This window comes from Danio rerio, chromosome 18 (genome assembly GCF_049306965.1).
Source record: "Danio rerio strain Tuebingen ecotype United States chromosome 18, GRCz12tu, whole genome shotgun sequence".
Lineage (NCBI taxonomy): Eukaryota > Metazoa > Chordata > Actinopteri > Cypriniformes > Danionidae > Danio > Danio rerio.
This window is the reverse complement of record NC_133193.1, coordinates 26,522,780-26,536,067: the sequence shown is the minus strand read 5'-3', so window position 1 is coordinate 26,536,067 and position 13,288 is coordinate 26,522,780. Positions and strand designations below refer to the sequence as shown.

General features: G+C 34.2%; 1 protein-coding gene across 3 annotated transcripts in view; it reads left to right on the top strand.

Moving 5' to 3' along the window:
* The window catches only part of slco3a1a (solute carrier organic anion transporter family member 3A1a), a 107,333-nt gene that overhangs the window by 67,264 nt on the left and 26,781 nt on the right, over positions 1-13,288 (top strand). The gene's annotated exons all lie outside the window — the stretch shown is intronic.

Sequence of the window (13,288 nt, the reverse complement as noted above, 5' to 3'; positions counted from 1 at the left end):
ATGGACCTTACCCAGCATGCCATTTTAATACCTGCTTTTTGCTATAATGAAGATTTAAGTTGTAAAGTAAAAAATGCAAACCACACAATTTGGTCTCCGCAGAAAATTGGACTTAATTACCTGCAAGCTGAAGATTAGAGGAAAGGATGTAGGAAGCAGCCCATTTCTTCAGTGACTAAAGGAACAGTTTTGTGTTCATGGAAGTTTTTATTAACCCTATATATGTTACATATACTGTATCAATCGAAATTATAAAAGGGCTCCCAGCACAGAAAGAGAATGCAGCAGAAAAACACATATTAAGAGAAAAAGAGTTTTTGATAATATTATTCAACACTCAAATATTTAGTCAAAAATAGCGAATTTGTGTGTGTATGTGTGTGTGTGTGTGTGTGCGTGCGTGCGTGCGTGCGTGTGTGTGTGTGTGTATTTTACAGTATTTTAAAAATACTCAAAACTGTTTCTGTCAATATTTTTGAACCATTATATTTGATTTACCAGTAAGGCTGGGATATATTGCAAAAATAATATAATATCATGTTTCATACAATTTGATATTGATAATTGTTAAATATTTTTAATAATACATTTAGCAATATGAGGATTTTTTTAGTTAACCGCTTTATTTAATTTACCTACATTACTAAGGCAAATAATTTTAATAGTCAAAAAAATCAACTCGTATCTTTATAATAAGATAAACATACTGTAAGTGGCAAAGAGACTCTTAAACTTGATAAATAAAATGTTACAAAGTGTGTGCAAAGAGTAAATACTGAACAATCAAAGCAAACTTTAAGGTGTGAATAATAATAATACAGTAAACCTCAAACTGTCAACAACACAACGTATGATAATAAAAATCTAAGCTTTTAAGTAAAGGAACCAGCCAGGGGCGGACTGGCCATCTGGTAATTCTGGCAAATGCCAGAAGGGCCGGACCATTTTTTAAATGTGGGCCGGTCACCTATTTTATTTATTTATTTTTTCATATGTATTGTTTTTTAAATGTAGGCAGCTTTTATCTTGTGCAAGATGTGAATATTATGATGATGATGGTGATAATAGTAAGAATAATAGTAAATGTTAAGCATTGGCCCAATTGGCAACAACCAGCTGGTTTAGAGATGGGCCGACCCAATCTGAGGCTACTCAGATGTAATCAAAATCTGGCAAGAATGTCAAACAAACAGTAAGTGCAAAAAAAAAAAAAAGGGAAAGGCAGTCAAGTCAGACATTGCCAAATACATTAAATTTACTGAACTAGTCTCGAAAGGAGTCAGTGTGATGGCGCAGTAGGTAGTGCTGTCGCCTCAAGCAAGAAAGTCGCTGGTTTGAGCCTCATCTGGGTCAGTTGGTGTTTCTGTGTGGAGTTTGCATGTTCGTGTGGATTTCCTTCTGGTTTCTTTCACAAGTCCAAACACATGCTATAGGTGAATTGGGTAGGCCAATTGTGAATTGGGTACCTCAGTATAATGGGTTGCAGCTTTGAGGCCATCCGCTGTGTAAAACATATGCTGGATAAGTTGCTGATTCCCAGATTAATAAAGGGACTAAGCCGAAAAGAAAATGAAAGACATGATTGCATATATAAATGGGTTGCTTTTGTTCCAGTCACATACATTAAATGTTTAAATATCTCTTAAATAAGGTACTGCTTATATAATTTTACCATCTGTACACCAATATAAGTAGTGATGTGCGTGTGCTTGGGTGGGGCTGTGTCGGTGTGGTAATGTGGGCTGGTGTGACTACAGGGCCAGGGCTGATTTTTAGTCCCAGTCCGCCCCTGTAACCAGCCATCATTATTCAAATACATATTACAACATTACAAATTGTGAAGTTGAACGACTATATTACCCCTATGCTAAAACATCTTTCAAATGGGGAGCTAGTGGTTGTGATGCACAAGAAAAGAAACCAAAAAGCCACTCTGGCGACATCCTTACATCCTTTTTTATTCACAATTACTTCACTGCTGCTAGCCATGGCACTCATTTTCGCATGTGTTGGGATTCTGACCTGAAGTGACAAGCATGCGAGTGGATTCCTTGACCATTTAAAATAGACACCAACATGGAAAGTAAAAAGCGCTGCAATGTTTGGGTGCGCTGTGTTTGTCTGAGGTAATTAGTCTGCCGTTATTACAAAAATGTTTATATTTCAAAGTGTGAAGCAGATTGGTTCTACTTGCGTGAATTGCTGTGCCCTTGTGGCATTTGGAAAAGTTGAGACGTTTTCAACTAGATGCGGCTGGAAAATGTGCATGGTTCAGTTGCGCGTCTTTATTGGAAATGACAAACTGACACCCTAAGCTTATTGATATTGCTTACAAGGCATGCACTCAGCTGCCACATTTTTATAAAACTATAGAGCAGGGGTCACCAATCTCGGTCCTGGAGGGCCGGTGTCCCTGCAGGTTTTAGCTCCAACTTGCCTCAACACACCTGCCTGAACGTTTCAAGTATGCCAAGTAATACCTTGATTAGCTTGTTCAGGTGTGTTTGATTAGAGTTGGAGCTAAAATCTGCAGGACACCGGCCCTCCAGGAACAAGTTTGGTGACCACTGCTATAGAGCTTCATACCGAAACTACATATCAAATCTTCTTTTTTTAATCAATATTAATAAGGGTGTTCCGTCAATAAATATCGATACCAATTATATCGCCCAGCCCTATTTACCAAAGTCACACATGTAACAATTTCACTTTTGGCACATCCATAATGAAGAGGTGTCATAACCTTAACAAAGCTTTTTCCTCATAAAAGCAAAAATGTTAAATAAAAAATCATTGTAGAACAAATTGTTCTATAGTGAGCAAGCTTAACCTTTTGATTTGCTTTAATTCTTTTGGGTTGTGCAGTTTAATTTACAACAAAGTTGTAACAAAGTTACAACAATGTTGTACTTTGTAAACTCGCTAACTTTTTGTCACATCCATATTACATGTTCATTTCCCTCATTTTAAATCAAAAAAATGTTTACAGGTTGATATTTTTCTGGTCTCATAACTCTGTGGTTAGTTGTTTTAGAAAATATAAACTGATGTTTCAATTTAACATTTGCATATAGTTTCTCTGTGAGGTTATGTTTTGTGTTTTTGAGTTTTCTCATCCATATTGCTGAAATTGCTCTATACATTTAGTCTATATATTTGTGTAAGCAGCACATGGAAGCAGTTGATGGAGTGTGTGTTTTTTGTTTTGTTTTCTCTGCGGTGGGATCTTCAGCCCAAGCAGACTCTTCTTTAAAGTTAACTGGAAGATTTCGGCTGTCTTCTTGAGGTTTTCCTGTGAGGTAGTCAGTGCTGAAGTGTTGCTATGAGTGATGAGCACACACACACAAACATACACACACAGTCTCTTAGGAAACACACAGTAAAAACACAGCAGTGTCTTTAACTGGCAATCCAACAACTGGATGTAGCAGCTGCTTCTTGCGAGTCCAGTACCTCACCGGTTTAACAGTTTGATTTGTTGTTTATACACTAAAAAGGGCTGTAAATTTGAAAATATTGTGTGAATATAATAGTGTACATACACATTTTTGTCAAATGAGCAAATATACACACGATTTGTTAATGGTTTTGAAAGAAGATTTGTCAAAGCTGTGTTCTTTTGATTGAAAGTGCAGTCAAACTATTGTATACTACTGTATTTTTTTTAAAGATTAAAGTTTTTTAAAGATAATTTATTCTTTTGATGACAAAGTTGAATTGGTCTATCTAAAGTATCTTGTGCAACCCACCTTCTCTAGAGTAAACTTCAATAAGCATTATTTTTCAACTTAAGCTAAAGGAAAACATTTCACAACCACCTGTTCCTGCTTAGTTCATGGTAAACGTGAAGATGCTCAGTAAATCTTCTGTTTGTGGTTTTCAGTGGTGACATGTGGTTTCAGAGTGTACGTGTGTGAAAGTGAGTTCGAGCTCTTGAATGGCCAGCAGCTCAGGAAGCAGAGCTCACGAACGAGCATTCTAATATCCAGACTCCAGCTTTGATCTGAGCATTGAGAATGTAGGGACTGGTGAAAGTGACTCATTTTTTCCAGACAGACTCATTAAGCAGTTGCTGGAGGACAGTGAGCCACATCTGTTATGCTTCTGCCTTATAAGTGGTTGTAGCGTCGGCCTGGTGCAGTTTACTATGAGCTAGTGTTCTATATTGATCTATTTCCACAGTGTCCATACTAGGGCTGTATGGTTTTGGAAAAAACGACAGTGCAATATATATATACCCCAAAACAAGTTAAAGCACAGATGAAAACAATAGCACAATGATAGAAATTCAATAAACAGCACTTTATAGCTTTTGGTGGTGTGTAAAAGGTAAAGTATAGTGTAAAATAACTCTGCATGGAGTCTTCATTGTATAAATATATACATTCATTTATTGTTAAAGTGGCAGACTTTATCATTTGTTGTTCCTAAATTATTTTAAGTTCACTTGAAATCTTAGTCACAGGCCTTGAAAGCACATGAAAAATCTTTCACACCATTATATTAGGATTAAACTTTGTAATCACATCATGTGCTTTGAACTATTTCCTGGCTAACTATAATTCCCACTTGACAATGCAGATCCTGTGATATTGCGGATTTGTTCACATAGCGATATCGATGCTGAAACAATATATTGTGCAGCCCTAATCCATACTGCCATCCTCTATCAGGATGTGTGACAGTGTGTACGTTTACATGGACATCAGTCAATTACGTCAGTCTAAATAGGACGCTATTAAATTTTTTTTACATGAGTTCACATAAGTTGAAAAAATAACTTATATATATGTTCCTGATATAAATGTTATAGCAATTAGATAGATTAATTAGTGGCAGATGTCTTTATGTCTGCAAATGACGCCATTTTAAATCATCCAGAATATTTTTTTTGGTAACATTTTATTTTGATGGTCCATTTGAGTCTGCTTAATATCTAAAACTGCTCCTTCAACAGACATATAGCTAAATATAATATAACAAAAAAATTGCATTGCAATATTTTGTTTTTCTACAATATATTTTGCAATATGAATATAATTTCACCAGATGACTTAAATATCCCTATTTGAAAATAATTTCTATTTTTATATTGATTAGGATGGTTCTGTAGGGGAGTGAAGCTACATAACATATAATAAACAATCTACAAGCAAAGATAAATGCAATGAAGAAAAACATTCAACTAAAACAATCAGTTCTTTATTGTTTTTTTTTAATTCAGTTCAATTCCTGTTTGTCTCTGTATCATGATATAAGTGCAAACTGATTGCAGCGTAAACAAATTCTTACTCAAAGCCATTTTCTTTAGTTCGTTATAAAACTAATATATCTTTGTACATCTGTTCAGAAAATGTGGTCAAAAGTCCTACACAATGGCAATAGTTGTGAAGAACATGTAATGCACTATGTAACTAAAATAGTAATACACCACTTTGGCGAGAGTATTCCTTTCGAGAGATTAGGGGAATCAAAAATCTCTGTCTAAATGGTTGAGTTTTAATTGTGTTCATGTTGGTATATTGTTCTCCGTTTAAATGTAGTGACCGAGTTTGCACAAAAGACAATCCAACATGTCCTCATCTCCTGTCATCTCATTCAGACCATTCAAAGCAGTTTGTTCTGATGTTACAGCCCTCCATTGGACTACTGCCTTGCTTCAGTTTCACTTTGTTTATTTATCCAGAGGTTTTGGTTCCTCCTTTTAGAGCTAAAATTGCAAACTCCATGGGTGTTTCAGATTTCATTTTAAAGATCAAGTGTAGTAGAGAACACAATGCTTGTATTGTTTGTGTTTACTTTTTTTCATGGTGTGCTCAGAGTTCTCTTTTTCACTTTCACTTTCACTTTTTTTCCTTCTTTCACTTCAGTTGATATGCTAAATGTATTTTAATAATCCTATAATACCCATATTTAAAACATACTCAGTATCTAATGTTTAAGTAATATATTGTGGGAAAAAATTGAGAACGAAACTTCATAAGGTGGCAACTAAACACTGTAAGGCCAAACTGAAGCTGTTAAGCTTCTCCTTGTAAATTTTTTTATTTTTTGCATTTTTTGCATTTATTTGTTATTGGTTGCAGTTTTCTTATTTAATTCAGTTCAATTCATGTTTATTTCTATAGCGCTTTTACAATGTAGATTGTGTGAAAGCAGCTTTACATAGAAGTTCTAGTAAATTAAAACTGTAAGACTGTCAGTTCAGTTCAGTGTGGTTTAAATTTCACTGCTGAAAGTCTAAACACTGAAGAGCAAGTCCATCGATGAGCAGCTGCACAAGTCCTAAGCCAATAGCAAGGAACAAAACTTGACCATTTGATAAGTGAAGGAAAAAACACTCAAGAGAAACCAGGCTCAGATGGGCATGACCACTTCTCCTCTGGCCAAACTTCTTGTGCAGAGCTGCAGTCTAGGCGCCAGAGGCTGTAAAAAACTAGACGTCCATCGTGGAGAAGCTGCAGGTGTGAGTTGGTCACCGGCAAGTGTTCAGGCTGGACCAATGCAAAGACTTGTCTGTGATTGGCATCTTTCAGGAATCAGTCTCATGGTCTACACTCCTCCATGACCGCTACAGCATCTGCTCAGGTAACGGCCTGGTTCAGGATTATGGATACCTATAGAAGTGCTCTGTGGTTGGCATTGCTTATTGCTCAATTGTCTTTAGTGACATTTCAAAATTATAATTAGGCTAGGAGTTTCTTCTCTAATATTGAAATTAGAATGAATAAATGTGCTCATTTACTAGAATGCCAAATGGCATAATTTATTAAATGATATGTTTATTTTTATTGTTATTTTATTCATTTATGGACTGATTGGTTGGTTGATTAGTAAACATTTTGGAATGGCTTTTCTAAAAAATCTAAACAGCTGGCATGACCAAACCAGTGGCAAAAATCTTTACTATCGAGCCATTTCATGAGGTTATAACTTGAACAAGTAAAGAAATGAAGACAGTGAGTACCCTTGTTGTCATTTAAATTAATGCCATGGCAGTATTTCCCAGTGGCATCAAACTAGATACAAAGTGTCAATGTATATCAATTGTTATAAAGTTTCAGTATTGTGACAACACTACTGCTAGAGCTCTTCCTCTCCACAACTGACCTCACTGTGGCTTCTTCTCCATCCGTCTGATGCTGAAATGCAGAGGCAGAATGCAGAAGTGACGTGTGTGTCTGTGGGTTTGGGTGTGGTTCTCATATCCGTTCACACTGTATAGTGTGATGATGTGCATTGTTTCCCAGAGCTGAGATCAGGCACATTATAAGCAGCACTTGAAAAATTCCAGCTCACTGATCAAAGGTCACAGTGGAGAGCAGGCACCGGTGCAGCTGTTGTTTCAGCACACACACATCAAAGCCAGGTTTCTACTGAAGCTTATCATTGTGCTTTTAGTGGTCTGCGGACTCGGATTAGGTTTTATTTTGAATTCTGTAGAAATTTATTTGTGTTATGTGGTTAATGGTGGTAAATTGCTATATGAGTTGTGCAGATAACTTTTGATTTTATTTATTTTTTCTGATGTTGTTTTAATCTCGAATAAACCCAATGAAATGAAATGCAATAAACATGTTCAAATACTAATTTACAGTTTTTCTCAGTTGCTTTGGTACATTTCCCAGATCAGAATTGAATTAACTCGAAACCAAAACACTACCTGTTCAAAACTACCTGTTAAATCTTACCACATCTAATCTCTGATTAATTCTTGAGCCTTACTTTGCACTAAAGTGGCTATGATTGGAAGCTGCGCCAGAGATGCTTTAAGACAGCATATTGTCCATTATATAATTTTTTTTTATTAACATTATTATCTAACTTGTGCACATCAAAAAGCACTTTCTCATTCCTTTGAAAAAGTTGCAAATGCTTTTGTACACCCATGCAAATGATTATGTGCAATTCTTCGATGATTCCTACGTTATCAGTTGCGTATATCATGCTGATCAAAATGTATTATTTTGGTCTCTCTTGATTAGTTTAATAATGTGTAATTATTTAATGTTTACTCATTTGTTAATGACAAAAGTCTTTATATGCAAGATGGCTGAAAAAGTTGTCATAATATTTTGTCTTAATGCATTTTTCTGTACATTTCCATTAGACTGATCTGTCTACAATTGGTAAATTTCTCCCAGGTAAATCTTGACTTTTTCTAATGTAAGTGCATCTCAAAGGAAATTGTCCTATGTTTACATTTCTGCTTTTGTTTTGATTTTTCGTAGTGCTGTGTAGTGCTGTCGTTTCCTTTCTGTATCACAATGACATCATCTGTCAACAAATTACAGTACAAACAGCAAATATTGCCATAGTTTACATCAGAACACCCCTCAAGACTACACTGTTGTATTGACAACATGAAGTAATTTCCATAGTCTTATCCATACACAATGACTCAAGGACTTGCTCTTCTTATTCAGTTTTTGATTTAATTTTGAGAGATGAACTAAGAATTTTGAGCAAGAGACTGGGTCTGCAGGTCATCCATGGTGTTTTGCTACTTGACCATGTTGTTTTGAGAAATGCACTTTTGGTTTTGTAAAAATGTCAATTCTGATCTGAGAAATTTACCAAAGCGACTGAGAAAAACTGTAAAAAGTGCTGGTTTTGAGATTTTGCTCAGCTGGTAAAACTGTCGACCTTATATTTGATACATTGGCAGAATAAAGTAGTTCACTTTTAAAAGATTGTTTTAATACACTTTGTGTTATTTTTGTTTTTTATTTACACACTTTTGAACGCTGTTGAACTGTTGTATTATATAAATGCAATGTCACACTTCTAGCAGTACTTCAGGGCTGTATTTTGACACTGCTTATTATATATAGCCAAATACAGCTTTATCCCACTGTTACACTTTTTATACTGTGATCTGTCACTAGCTTTAACTGAATTTACGAACTGTGGTATAAATTATAGTAATAATACATTTTATTTGTAATACACTTTTTTTTAGACTCAAAGCGCTAAAAATGAAATGCAATATCATACTTCTAGCAGTGCTACATGTCTGTATTTTGGCACAACTGTTATAATATATAGCCAAATTTGATATCATGATCTGTCATTAGCTTTAACTGAATGTGAGCATCAATTCTGATTCCATGTCAAATGGCAGTTTTGCATTATTCAAAACAGTAATTTACTAGGCCTGTCAACATATCTGTTTTTGTGGTATGATATACAGCAACAAAATGTATTGAGATAAACAAGATTATTGTCTTTTTAAGAGCATTTTGACACTATAATGGCATCATAAGGCAAGTACACTCTTCCAAAGGAGACATAATATCTTATTCTTAAGAATATGTCAATATTTATAGTATTTTAACAATTTAGTAATTAGGCATAGGAATCAGGTTGTGAAAACGGATATCCTTAATAAATAAATAACAATAATAAATATTAGCAAAGATGTCCAAGGTTAAAAGAACTAGAAAAAAGTAACAGATCTAATTTCAGTCATCAGGCACCCACATGAAAATATACTATAGTAGTTTATTGTAAAAACTGTGTTTTTTTAACCATACTGACACATCCAATAGAGATAGAGAGGTTGGGCAACCTGCTAAAATGTGGTTAGAATTGTTTTTTTTTTTTTTTTGTATGAGCGATATATATTGAATCACCAAAAATTATATTATTGAGGACATGTCTACATGTTGTGCGATAAGTTGATATTCTGATTATTATGACTAGTCTATCATTTAGTACATTTACTGAAACCTTTAGTATGTTTTTTTTTTTTTTACTTAATATTTTTCGGAGAGGAGACCAGTTTTTGTGATCAAATGAAAAATTATTCATTAAATTTGCACCTATTTGCAGCAATACATACTTTTTAAGGTTTTTATTAACCTACTGTATATAATTATTCAGTTAAGAGCTGACTGCTCATTATCTGTTGTTGTTTGACTAATATTAAATGCTCAGACAGCAGGAATAAGATGTTTTTACTTTAAGGCACAGCCAGCAAAATGAGAAAGTTACATACCACACAATTCATGAATGTTTACATTCCAAGGCAAAACCAATTGAATGCTTCATCTGACAATGGACATAATTAATGGTCATAACTGACTTTTATCTTTGAGAACAAGATTTAATTTGTGCATCATAACTTTAATTCACATGTTCAAATAAGGCATTTCTCAGATTTCCCACATGGACTTGCACTCTGACATATGGCCCATGTAACTTTCACTTTTACATGAAAGTGACTCCTACTTCAGTGCTCATTAATGGGTGTTTTACTCGCCAGGAGCAATGTTTTAACATACCTTTTAACATGCACAGAGCCAGTTTAGAGAGTAATAAAAGAATGTAGAAAATGCAAAATGCAATTTTAAAATTTTTATGCAAAACTGAAAAACTGCAATATCTATATGCATATTGTACTGCGGAGGATATATCGTTTAAAATTGTACGGAGTAATGCAGCATACCTAATTTGCATACATTTGTATCATAATAATCTCAACAGGTGTTTTTTTTTAAGGTTAGAGGAATTTGGTAAAATCTGTCACTCCATAATTTGGAAAATACATTTTCAATTCTTTTTTTTTTATTTGGTCAAATAAAATAATATATAATGAGCATGGCCAGTAGCTATTTCTGCAAAAAAAATCTGTGGATTTATGTGAAATGCTTTTTGGAGTATCATAACTAAAAACTTTATAGTGTATATTTAAAAAATGTATTTAATGTTTACAATGCAAATCCAATTAGATCCACTTATTTGGTAAACAAAGCGAATCTCTCATATAATAGATCTACTGACAGACAGAAAATATTACTTTACAAACTGTATTGTAAATAAATCAAATGAACACATTCATATTAGTCAATTACTGAAATTATTAATAAAACTGAATAAATATAAACATTTACACAAGTCAATAAAGAGACTCAATTATTGGTTTCTGCGTGCACAGATTCTGTGTGAGCCTAAAATAAGGCACATAATGTATTAACAAATCCCTCAGTAAAATGAAGTGCTGCTGAAATGGTTCAGTCCATAAGAAAAAAGGCCTTCGAGAAAGTGGCCTGTAAAATATATATTGTAGTTTATATTTGAAATCTGAAGACATGGACTAATTACCTACAACAAACACTTTAAAGGGTATTTTGAAAACAAAAAACACTTCAGGAAAGCCAAAAAGACAAAATTTAAAAATTGGCAGGTGCTTTAAACAGCAGTGTTTTCTCCTGCAGTGTCTCTCCATAATGAAGCAATATTGTGTGTGTTTTAATAAGAGAATGGCAGTGCATGGGAAAGCTGATGAGAGTGCCTGGATAAGCTCGAGGCTTCATGTGACCCGCAGGAATAGTGCTGGGCCGCTGTCACACTTTTTGACAGCATATTAATAGGGATTTGTGGCCCAGATGTCTGCCGCTTCTGAGAGGTGCCAGCGCAGCTCTGCCACTCCATTTCTCTCCAAAGCAAATCCCTTTTTTTTTCTTGCTTTGTATGCAAAAGTGTCATCCCTGCTGAATGACTCTGACTGTGGGGAAAATTAGTTGTCATTCTTCACTTTTATTTGGTTATTTGTTCAGAAAGCGTATGGTTATAATTTGGGAATGACGTTTGTTTGAATGCTTGTCTTTAGTATTACTTTACATGCGGTATAATTACTAAATTATATTCAAAGTGTAATGTTTTCATTTAAGCAATGCATTAAGATATAATCTTACTTCAGACACTGACTCCACCCACTTTAATGATTCTGCTTGATATTTTAAGAAAAACTGAAAGGTGTGAAAAGGATGAAGGATTTCTCAAACAAAAAATGTCCATGTATTTTTAAAGGCAAATAAGATCAGTCTCTTTTTAAGAAGAGACCATTTATTTGGTTGAGTGCGCCACCTTGTGGCTTGATACGAAATATTTACTTCAGTTATAATATTAACTACTGTAATAATGTTAGTTATTAGAGCTGGGCGATTAATTGAAAAGTAATTGAAATCGACAGTTAGAACCTATAATCAATCTAATTTTTCCAGGTCAATTTTTTCAATTACTTTTCCTATTATGTGTGTAGGGTCAAGGGTTTGCAGCCACATCTGATCTCTGGTCAAGAAGGATGATGGACCTATTCTTGAGCCTTACTTTGCACTATAGTGGCAATGATTGGAAGCTGAACCAGAGATGCAGAGACAGCATATTGTCCATTACATTCAATTTTTTATTTACATTAAAATATTTGCTTACAGAAGATGTAAAAACACTGTTTAAAATATTATTTACAGGATATACAATCATTTTATTTAGAAGAAATACTGCTTTTTTTCTACTTTTTAATATTAAAAACATTTAAAATAACCTTTTTTCTTCTGATAATTTTTTTTCTTCTGTATTCAGGGGGGCTAATATTTTTGACTTCAATTTTTTTATACACATATTTTTAGCCCCCTGTTAATTTTTTCCCCAATTTCTTTTTAACAGAGAGAAGATTTTTTCTAGAAATACTCATTTCTAATACTGGCACAGTGGTGGTAGTGTGGATAGACCCATATATATATATATATATATATATATATATATATATATATATATATATATATATATATATATATATATATATATATATATATATATATATATATATATATATATATATATATTTATTTATTTATTTATTTATTTATTTATTTATATGGTATTGATAAGAATTATAAAAATATTTTCTCAACAACTAAGTATTTCTTGGGTACTAAAATAACTTTGTTCTTGTAGCACTACAATAATGAGCATCATTTCAAGAGTTCACACTTCGATATTGCTTGATAATATTAGCAAGTTTGGCATCCTTTCCCAGGAGAAGACCCTGAGCTCGGAGATAATTGAGCCCAGGGCTCCCGCCTGGTCGATGAGCATGTAGGGGGTACGAGATCAGGAAGTTCTCGAGAGCTTCCCTTGGTAAAGGAGGAAAGGGGAGATGGGGAGGATGGGAAGATTCTTCAAAAAAATAAAAATAAGGGAGTAATACTAGACCAGCTATTTAGAGTGAGTTTGGATTAATCCGACTGGCTTACTAATGATTATGGATGGGAGACCAGCCACAATTAATCATATTACATGCTCCTCTCGAAATTAAGCTGCGGTCAAACTAGAGTTTTAACATGCAATATTCTCTCGTATGGCGCTGCATACTGTACAGAGAGGTCATGTTTTGATCCTTGATTGGTCTCACGTAGTCAAGTGATGCAATTTCGCAGGTCAGAGTCCACAAAACTAGAACTTTGCAATGCAGCGAAATTGAAAAACTTGTTGCACGAGCTTG